Source organism: Acomys minous (genome assembly GCF_964271855.1).
Source record: "Acomys minous genome assembly, chromosome: 12".
Lineage (NCBI taxonomy): Eukaryota > Metazoa > Chordata > Mammalia > Rodentia > Muridae > Acomys > Acomys minous.
Window position 1 is genome coordinate 62,831,056 of NC_140493.1, and position 10,701 is coordinate 62,841,756.

General features: G+C 48.8%; 1 protein-coding gene and 1 long non-coding RNA gene across 4 annotated transcripts in view; one reads left to right on the top strand and one right to left on the bottom strand.

The window, feature by feature from the left end:
• Positions 1-5,855, bottom strand: part of MATN2 (matrilin 2) — a 146,784-nt gene extending 140,929 nt beyond the window's left edge. The window contains exon 1 of one of the 2 annotated variants that reach the window (XM_084751308.1): positions 5,642-5,855. The gene's annotated coding sequence lies outside the window, so the exon portion shown is untranslated. The remainder of the gene's footprint in view (positions 1-5,641) is intronic. The other variant, XM_084751307.1, reaches the window with a different exon arrangement.
• Positions 5,856-5,951: 96 nt separating this feature from the next.
• LOC311580097 lies at positions 5,952-10,203 on the top strand. 2 transcript variants are annotated; one of them, XR_014773357.1, is made up of 3 exons: positions 5,952-6,088; positions 8,469-8,697; positions 8,966-10,203. It is a non-coding gene; the product is annotated as an uncharacterized lncRNA (long non-coding RNA). The 2 variants fall into 2 exon arrangements; XR_014773358.1 differs by having other exon boundaries at positions 5,999-6,820.
• Positions 10,204-10,701: the final 498 nt, after the last annotated feature.

The window sequence follows — 10,701 nt, forward strand, 5'->3', positions numbered from 1 at the left end:
CCAGGCACGGTGGCTCATGCCTGTAATCCAGCACTCAGGGAGGCAGGGGCAAGAGGACCTCTGTGAGTTCAAGGCCAACCTGGTGTACAAAGCGAGTCCAGGACAGCCAAGGCTACACAGAAGAGTATACAGTACTCTGTCTGCATGTACACCCGCAGGCCACAAGAGGGCATTAGATCACATTCTTGATGGCTGTGAGCCACCATGTGGCTGCTGGGAATTGAACTCAGGACCTCCCTTCCTCCATCCCTCCCCCTTTCCCTCCAGCACTGAGCCACCATTGCAGACCCATTACATCCACAGAGTGTCTTCAGCTGTGCTTGATGGAGTTATGACAGGTGAGGTATTGGGTAGGGCTATCACCCTTTCAAAATAAGTGTGAATGGAAGCAACTTAAACAGCCCTTGACAGGTGAGCACATAAACTGTAACACGGTGAGATAGTCTGCGGCAGCAGGAAGGAATCACTGCTTTGTATGCAGCATGAATCATAACAGGAATGATAAATTATCAGCATAGTAATGAAAAAGATAAGATACAAAAATTAATCTATAAGCATAGAAATCAGTATGGTGGCTACATGAGAGGACTGACCCACAAAAATGGGTATGAAAGGGGATTTTAGGTGCTGGGATTAGTCTGTTGATGAATCGGATTGTTGCTGATACATAGGTCCACACCCAGCGGCTTCCTGGATTCGTGCAGTCTCCCATATGTTAGCATCATAAAAAGTTTAATCCTACACACTGACCTTTGTTGACAGAGTTACCTTCAGAAGCTGGGTAATGATCCGCTTGAACTCAAGAAGGAGCTCCTGGGGTACAGCCCCAGCAGGCGGTTACACTGTTCGCTGTGCGGAGCTCCACAACCCAGGCCATGTCTATCTTTTTATACACCTACTTATCCATTTACTTATCTTGCAGTGCTGGGGATCAAAGCTGTGGATTCAGCTCAGCTGGCAAAGCACCAGCATGTTGTGAGGTCCGGAGTCCAATCCCTAGCATCACAATAAATAAGAAAATGCTGGGAACTGAAACCTGGTCCTTGCACACGGTAGGCAAGCACTTCCCTGTAAGCTACAGCCCCAGGTAAGCATTCTGTGCTGAGCACTGAACAGAGCCGCCAAAACTGAAACCAAAATTTGGAGAATGAGTCACAGGGTCCTCTGCCCTTGAGCATCTTCTAGAAGGAAATGGTTAGTGAGAACAAGGCTGCACACACTACTGGCCACTCCCCAGAGCACCTTCTCAAGCCCCGTGTAGGGAGAGTAATAGCTTCCTAAAGGTGTCCTGGTCCTCAAGGAGATTAAGGATGGGAATTAAGATAACCTTTAAAAAAACTTTAAAACAGAGAGATGGCAGATGTGGTGGGAAACACTCCAGGAATGACTGCACTCAGGAGGCTGCATTAGGAAAATAATGAGCTCAGAGCCAGCTTTCGTTACACCGCGAGGCCCTGTTTCAATAACAAAATGATGATGATGATGATGATGATGATGATGATGATGATGATGGTAAAGGCTCACTGGCTATGAGCTCTGGCTAAGGATCCAGGCTCAGTTCCCAGCACTCACACAGAAGGTCACAGGCACCTGTCACTCCAGTCCCAGGGGACCTGATGTGTTCTTCTGACCTGTGAGGACACCGTGCATGAACTACACTTACAGAGACGCAGGCAAACACTCGTACACATTAAATAACAATAAATAAATGTTGAAAAATATGGGGGGGGCCCCGCTGGAGAGATGGCTCAGTGGTTAAGAAAACTGGCTGCTTTTCCAAAGGACCTGGGCTCAAATCTCAGAATCTACATGGCAGCTCACAACTGTCTGTAATTCCATTACCACAGGATTTGACACCTTCACACAGATGTACATGGAGGCAGAACACCAATGTAAGTAAAAAAGTTTTAAAAAACGAAAACAAAGTCTGAAGATAACCCTGACTATCCAGGTAACCCCAACATAACCACAATAGAAGCAGAAGAGAGAAGGCAGCAGGTGGGGAAGGGAAATGTCCTCCAGTCCCGAGGACAGTGGATTTCACCCAGTGAGAGTCATTCAGAATTCAGAGCTCCATGACGGAAAGCGAGTACATTTGGGTTGGTTTGAGCCATTACATTTACAGTGAGTTGTTATGTGGGAAACTCATACAGACACATCTGGGAGTCTTGGAAAAGCTGAAGACCACTTGCTGGGCATTTTCTTAGCAGAAGCCTTGCCCTGTGTGATGATGCGTGTCTTGTATTCCACTGGACATGGAGGAGGACCAGGTGCTGGAAATTTCTAGACTGTAACAGTCACTTAATGCTGCTGTTGGGGAAACAGCTTGTCTTAATGGCTCAGAATAAAAACTTGGGGTTGGTTTAAAAAAAAAATACAAGAAGAACAGAAGTAGTAACTTCTGGTCTGAGTTTGAAAAAGCCCAAAAGGTCCTTAGTTGGTATGGGTGGTTCACGGTTTTGAGATGGTGGAGTGAGCCTCCATTTTCCTCATGGACCCAATGTAATTACAAGGATCTGAGCGACAATAACGGATGGAGGGTGGTGAGAAGGGAGGGGCAGATGAAAAGAGGAGGGGAGAGACTGACTGGGGAAGAGAGAGAGAGAGAGAGACTGAGTCAGAGAGGTCGGAAGATGCTGATCCTGGCTTTGAAATGGAAGAAGGTACCAGAAGCCAAAAAAAAAAAACGCAGTCAGTTTTAGAAGTCAGAAAACAGGAGGAGCCATTTTCCCTGGAGCCAACAGAAAGAATGTGGCCTGCTAACACCTTCATTTAGCCCCTGCTGAGCTCCAGGGCTGCAGGCTCATAAGCTGGAGTGAAACCATAACATGTGTGGTGATTTGCGGCAGCAGCTGCGGGGCTCTCACAGTGGCCTTACGACGTGGCAGTGGAATTCCAGTGGGCATACCTACAGCTAGACAGCAGCTTCTCTGCCAGTGCTCTTAGAACTTTGAACCTGCTCAATCGCTGGTTTTTATGTGTAGCTATTGTGGGAAATTTTTGTTTCAACCTAGAGTACTAGACAGAGCTACAGTAACTACATTTGATGCTCAGAACCTATGACAATATCCCTCCTGTTTGATGAATGATCTAACCAGGGCCACGGCACTGATAGGTATAGACGGTGAGCACCGAGAATGTGCTCACAGCACTGAGCATTCTACGCATACAAGCTAGGTCAGTTCTCCCAGCAATCCTGCTCCTTATTTACAAATGCAGAGACTGAGGCACAAGTCACTTTTTTTTTCTTTGTTTGTTCTTTGTAGCCTTGCCTGTCCTGGACTCACTCTGACCTGCCTCCGCCTCCCGAGTGCTGGGATTAAAGGCGTGCGCCACCACTGTCTGGTCCAAGACTTAAAGTCCCTTCAGATGTCAAGAACTGTGCTTTGAGTTGTACACTTGCTTTCCCTCATGTGTCCAGGTCACCGTCATTGTCACTACTGACAATAGCTGAGGGCCCAGCCTTGTCACTGAGCCCTGCCTTCACCGTGGCCACTGTCTGCCTGCTGAGTTGTATTGCAGAACTCAAAGGTGACCTAATGGGCTGGAGATCCAAGGGCTCATCCGCTTTTGGAAGAGCACACAGCACTGTTTCCTAGCAACGCTATGTACACCGCTCTCCGGGGTATCAGGCATTCCCAGTGCCTTGTGCGTCATCCCCATGTTCACATTAGACAAGGAAGGGAATCCCGCTTAGTTTCCCCCAGAGAGCTGTGTTTCCCAGGAAAGGAGGCTGGTGCATGGTACAGAGCCAACAAGCAAGCAAATGCCAGGGGAGCTCCTGGAGAGGCCCCTGCTGGCCTGGCTGGTCTCACCTCTCTGTGGAGCGCTACTGATCCCAGCACCTCCTTGCTCACTGCTCACTCAGCTTTCCCTGAGACCAGGCTCTCTCCCTCTCTCCTTCCCATGCCCAAATCTCTGTGCCTACTTTTACTTACCAATAAGAGTTGCTTCTAGGCAATTTTTCTTTTCAGACTCTCCAGTGGCTCATATTCCTTCCTTGTCTTTCAAGGAGCAACGTCGCTTTGCTTTTTCTAAAATCCTGAGCCTCGTTTCAAATGTCTTTTCTTCCCTTCCTTTTTATTTATTTATTTATTTATTTATTTATTTATTTATTTTGTGAGAAAGGGTCTCGTGTAGTCTGGGTTGGCTTTGGACTTCTATAATCAAGGATGACCTTGAACTTGTGATCCCCGTGCCTCTCTACATTTCAAGTGCTAGGCTTATAGGCATGTACCACCATACCCAGCTTTCTTAGCTAATCAGAGTTTGGGGCCTGCCAATTGTCCAAGGGTGTCTCAGATCTCAATTATGCCATGATACCTCCAGCAATGAACCTCAGACCTGGTGGCTCCTGGTCATCTGGGTCTAAACTCCTGAAGCCAGGGTCTCCAGAGCCAGGGTTTATACAAAAGAGCAGCCTGCTGGCTTTGGAGCCTGATTTCTATCAACTGGAGTAAACGTGGGAACAAAAGGGAAGTCGAATGTGAAAACCTGCAGGAATTTGCCTTCTTCAGTCGGGTTCCTAAGAGAACAAAGCTCAGAGGCTTAGAGAAAACCTTCCCAGCGCAAACCCACCTTGGTGTCTTGACTGGCTTTGTGAAACTATCCCTTCGAAAGCGGGCAGGGAAAACGGTGCTAGCATGGACTTTGGCACAAAAACTCCATTACCACATATAAATCCCTGCCATCTAAGTGCACCCCTCAAGAGGCTTTTCCCTAGAATTTGGCAGGGGTGGATTTAGTATCCACGTAGATTCCTTCCTTTTTCTGGAAAGGTGGGTGGTAGGGCTCACTACCTGTAGGAGACTTCTAGAACTACACTCTGGACTTCTGTCAAATCTCATTTAACCTGTGGGCATTGTAATTCCTGCCAGATGGATGAGGAAACTGAGGCACAGAGTTGTTGGTTACCTCCAAGTACTCCAGCATGTAAACTTGGCAGCTAGAGTTTGAACGGGGCCAGCTGATTACCAACCTCTCTCCCTACCCCAGCCTTGACGCCTCTTCATTGTCCATACCTCAAATGCACTCTGCAGATGCACTGTGGGGATGTCACAGTTATTACTGTGGGTTTTTTAGGGTGATGGAAGTATATCCCTGAGGAGAGTCTCTCCCAGGACACCTACCCTTGGAGACCTTACCAAAGGTTGCCCACATATTTTTCTGTCCTCTCCCCAAACTATCCTCCAGGTTTCCAGCAACTAACACAAAATGCCCTCTTCCGCATTACAAGGAAGCCGGAGCTGTTACAGAGAACGCAAAGGAAATCCAGAGGACTCCGGATACCAGTCTACAGGGGGATCTGAGTTATTTTTCTGCCGGGTAGATAGGCCTGTCACTGCAAACCAGCTCAACAAGTCCCCATCCCCTGGTCATTGTGGAGCGGGTCTGAGTGTCCGTGCGGTGCGGCGCGGCACAGCGCCCCCGCGGGGCACTCAGGGACTGTTGCCATGCCGTACCGTGCGTCCCGCGCCTGGCCCGGCGTGGCGGGACTTCTCCCGGCCGAGGGGACTCGGCTGCGCCGCCTCCCTCTCCCACTCTCCCTAGGGAGACAGCGGCTCCCCTAGAGCGGAGCTGAGTGTGCGTCTGTCGGTCAGTGGGTCGCCTGTCTGCGCCCGGGGCAGCGCGCCGCGCTCACCTGCAGCCACCGCCACCGGCACTGGGGAATCGAGGCAAGGGCGCAGCCGCGGGGGTCGGTGTCCGTCGTCCGCCGCGTCGCCCCGCCGAGGACCGCGGAGTTCCTTGGGCACCGCTGCCGGGACGCGACGAAGAAGCCCGTGCTAACGCCGTGTCCTGAGCCGCTGCCCTCAAGTCCCATCCCAGAGCGCTCCCCGCGCTCGCTGGCTGCCTGCGAGGCTCCGGGCAAGGGCGGCGCGGGGAGGCGGTACCGCGCGAGGGTGGGGAGCGGGCGGGCGGAAGGAGGGGTGTCCTCTTTGGGGATGGGAAAGGCGGGGAGAGACGGAGGCCAGAGCTGCCCCACCCTTCAGGTTCCCAGCTCGGGACCCTAGCCACGCTCTCTGCTTGCTGCCAACCTCTCCCTGTACATCCCCCCCAGACCCGGTGGGATTGGATGGGTCCTCCAGAGGTAGGAACAACTGAAATCTTTAGTTGGTTGTCGGCTCTAGAAGGGGGTGAGGTGGGGTGAGGGTTTCCTGTTAACAGGAGACATAGCAGGAGTCCTATAACCTGAATTAGGGATCGTTTTCTGAAGGAGACATCCACTGACCACGAAGATGAAAAAAGAAAGAAGTGAGAATTGAGATGACTGATGGTAAGAGCCAGGAGCTATCTTGGCAGTCTAGGACCGCCCCACTAGTGCCAATTCATATTAACAGTATCCACTGGCCCCGGACCAGCCCCCAGGGTGAGGAAGAAGAATAGGATGCCAACATGAAGAGACAAGATTCCTCCCCTGAAAGAGTAGCGTCTAGTTCAGACAAGACTTAAGAAATTATGAGCAAGACATCTGTAACTTTCTTAAGTGAGGAAAACCTTACCTGAGAGAATAGCCCTGCTTGGAGAGACAGAGAAAGCAAGTCTGCTCAGTAGCAGGAACAGAGCCGACTCTACTACATCTGGGATGACAGGAATCTACAGTAGGCCAGAACATGTCCCAATAAAAACCCTAATTCTGGGGTTGGAGAGATAGCTCAGCGGTTAAGAGCACTGGTTCTTCTTCCTGAGGACCCGGGTTCAATTCCCAGCACCCACATGACATCTCACAGCTGTCTGTAACTCCAGTTCCAGAAGATCCAACACCCTCACCCAAAAAGGAAAAACAGACATGCAGGAAAAACACCAATTCACATAAAAAAGAGTAAGTACATAATTTAATAAAAAGAATGAAAAACAAACAAACCCTAATTTTCTCGCCCAGCTTCTAAGCCAATACACCCCACCCATGTTTTAACAGACCATCAAGGAGAATCAGAGTTAAGTCTTATTCCTCCAAAACCCTCCAGGGGTAATTAAAACCTCAGCCCTGGCCATTGGTGGTGGTGCACACCTTTAGTCCCAGCACCCAGAAGATCAAGGCAAGTGTGTCTCTGTGCATTTGAGGGCAGTCTGGTCTACATGGTGAGTTCCAGGCCAGCTAGGGTGACATAGTGAGGCAGTCAAAAGCAAAAAATAAACAAACCCATAAAAGAAGGGGTTAACACACTCTGGCCTCACTGACAAGACATAGCCAGGGCCCGTGACTAGTCCTTACCTGAACTCTGGACCACAGGATGCTGCTGGCTGCCTGCACTGCTCAGAATCTTTTTCCTTTGGATGGAGGTCAGAAAACAGAGCAAAGTCTTCAGGAAACGTCTCGAATCCAGCCCAAGGTACAGCCAGTGAAAATCCCATGGAGTTGGGAAAGCCAAGTTACAAGTTATGGAAACTTATACTTAACATTTGCATCTCTATTCCAAGACACCCATAGAATCCAGTAATTTACCAGAAAAACACTAGCTATCTGGGAGTCCTTCCAATATTTTTAAAAGAAGGCTGTGATTTAATACTGATCTCCATTATCCGCTTAGTGCTGGCTAAGATGGGTATCCCCCAGGGGGTCCAGTGGGGATTCTACAGAACAGGAAATCTTGGGGGAGGGGTTAAGAAAAAAGGCTGAGGACAAGGCAAATGGTCAAACAAGTTGATCTACCTTGTGGGGTGCTCTTCAGGCCTGCCCCCCAAAAGTGAGCCAAATGCAAGTCCAGTGTCCTGATATACAAAGTTAGAACAAGGATTTACCTCTCTGGGGCTGTAGCAAGAATTGTGGTGTCTTTAAATCCCAGATATTTTATGTGAATATGTTTTTATTATAATGCCTGGTGTGGGATATGGGGCTGCTACGGATTGTCCACAGTAGCAAACTACAATGTGTCTTGTGCTCTGGCAGGGGTGTGATTTTTGCCAGCTACACATAGTGTCATCCTGAGAATTCTTGAGAGGGTATAAATGGGAGAATGTAAGAGGGCTTGTGGAGGTTATCCCCGCCTTCCCAAGCCACTGCTGCCCCTTCTGCTGCTGCCCCCTCCCCTGATGTCCCCTCCGCTGCTGCCCCTTCCATTGCTGCCCCCTCCGCTGCTGCCCCTCCGCTGCTGTCCCCTCCGCTACTGCCCTCTCTACTGCTGTCCCCTCTGCTGCTGCCCCCTCCACTGCTGCCCCCTCCGCTGCTGCCCCCTCCGCTGCTGTACCCTCCGCTGCAGCACCCTCCGCTGCTGCCCCCTGCTATTGTGTTTCCAATTGCTGGATTGCTAGTTTACTATTGCTGGATTGCTGGATATTCTGATGAAGAAGATTGGACTTTCCCCTAGGACTCTGATCAGCAGGAAGTACTCTAAAGAGTTCTACACCTCCTTTCCCCTCTAATCTCCTTTCTCACCTACCTAGTGTTTGGGGACTGGAAGGGGATTGGGGTGGAGAAGGGTGGTAAAGTAGCCCAAAAAAAGTATGTCTATGTGGTACCTTCTGTGCAGGGGATAAATGCAAATTGATGGCAAGGGCTGTTGGAGGAAACGAGGCTGAAGTCAGCCTGGTCTACAAAGTGAGTTCCAGGACAACCAAAGTTATACAGAGAAACCCTGTCTCGAAAAAACAATAAGAAAAAAGAAGCCATGGAAAAATCATTTCTGCCTAGTCTCTGCTTCAGTTCCTGCCTCCAGGTTCCTGTCTCAGCTTCCCTCAACAGACTGGGATCCTGGTTAGGTAAGTAAATAACCCTTTCCTCCTGAAGTTCCTTTTAATTAGTGTTTTATTGCAGCAATATAAAGCAAGCTAGCATAAGGTCTATTTGGGATGGGCAGTGTGTGTGTGTGTGTGTGTGTGTGTGTGTGTGTGTGTGTGTGTAGTTTCACAAAGACCTCAGATTTATGAAGGGCCTCAAATGTGGACTGTTTTCAAGATTTTTTATGTGTGTGTGTTTTGTTTTGTTTTGAAGGATTGCATTTTAATCTTTCATTATGTCTGTATGTAGACATGTGAGCGTGCATTTGTGCAGCGTCAGGAGGCCAGAATTGGGCATTGGATCCCTGAAGCTGAGGCTACGGACACTTGTGACCTCCCCAGCATCTGCATTAGAAACCAAACTCTGGTCCTCTGCAAGAGCAGTATGAAATCTTAAGCTATGAGCCATCTCTTCAGCTCCCGTGGAGTCAGCTGTTTTTATGTAGTCCTGGGGATGAAAGCAAGCCTTTTCTTCTTTACGAGACTTGCTCTGTGCCGTGCTTGGAAGAGACTTGTCAGCTTTACCCTGGAGATTAGGGCTTGTGGTGTTTGTGGAAACAGTCGGCTGAGACAAGAGGGAGCAGAGGGGTCTTTAAGCACTGGATTTGGCATGTGTGGAAGCATCTCTTGGAAACAGATTGCTGTGTTTTCACTCAAACCTACGAGGATCTGTCATGAAGTGGTCCATGACAAGAAGCCAGCACTCTAGTCTCTGTGACACTCAGTCACCTATCTTTTCTCACAGACATTACCGAGTCTCCGTCTGCTCTGGCTGTCTGGTGTTAAATCAGGCTGTGAGCTACTCAGGCAGTGAGTCTGTCCATCTGTCCTGTAAGGTCTCTAGCACTGGCAGAGCCCAAGTAGCAGCTGTGAGGACTTTTCCACTTCTTCCTTTGCCCACAAAAGCAACTGTAACATGGTTAGTGCCAGACTCCAGCAGAAGAAGAAACACTACAAATAGTTAATGGAAAGAATGCAACAGCCTGCAGAGAGCCACACCACATGGGAAGATGGAGAAAAACATCTCATGTGCAATAAAGTAAACAACTTCATCGATACTGAAGTCTCCAAGAAGCAATACAAGACGCAGTGACCAAATTTTTTGAAGAGTTTAAAAGAGCTTTGGGTTTTTAAAAAGATTTATTTAGGGGCTGGAGAGATGGCTCAGAGGTTAAGAACACTGCCTGGTCTTCCTAAAGGTCCTGAGTTCAATTCCCACAACCATGTATAATGAGATCTGGTACCCTCTTCTGGTGTGCAGGTGTACATGCTCAGAGGTTAAGAACACTGCCTGTTCTTCCTAAAGGTCCTAAGTTCAATTTCCAGCAACCACATGGTGGCTCACAACCATCTATAATGAGATCTGGTGCCCTCTTCTGGTGTGCAAGTGTACATGTAGGCAGACCATTGTATACATAATAAATGTGTATGAGTGCTTTGCCTACATATATATGTGTGTTTGTTTATATATGTATACACAAATACATATTTACACATACACACACACACACCACAGACCACAGAAGAGGGTATTGGATCTCCTGGACACACACATACACACCCCACAGAAGAGTGTATTGGATCTCCTGGAGTGACAGAGAGTCATGAGCCACCATGTGGATGCTGGTAACAGAACTCCAGTCTTCTACAAGAGCAGCCAGTGCTCTTACCTGCTGAACTCTCTCACGCCCCAGCTGAAAGAATTTTTCTATTTGTGCTTAGTTGTTTTTCTTAGGGCAAAGCTTCGACAAGAGCACAGCTTTCTGATCAGGCTTAACGAGGAGATACCAAGCAGTAGTCCACCAGGAGAGAAAACTTGTCAGGACAATGTTTAAATATGATGAGACCCATCAACAGGCTGAAGGACAAAGGCCACACAACTTCCTCCACAGAAGCAGAAAACACACCCAAGGGGGGAAAACACCCCACAAGTGAGAAATAGAGAGGGACTTCCTTGACGTAATAAAGGTTATCCACAAAATGCTG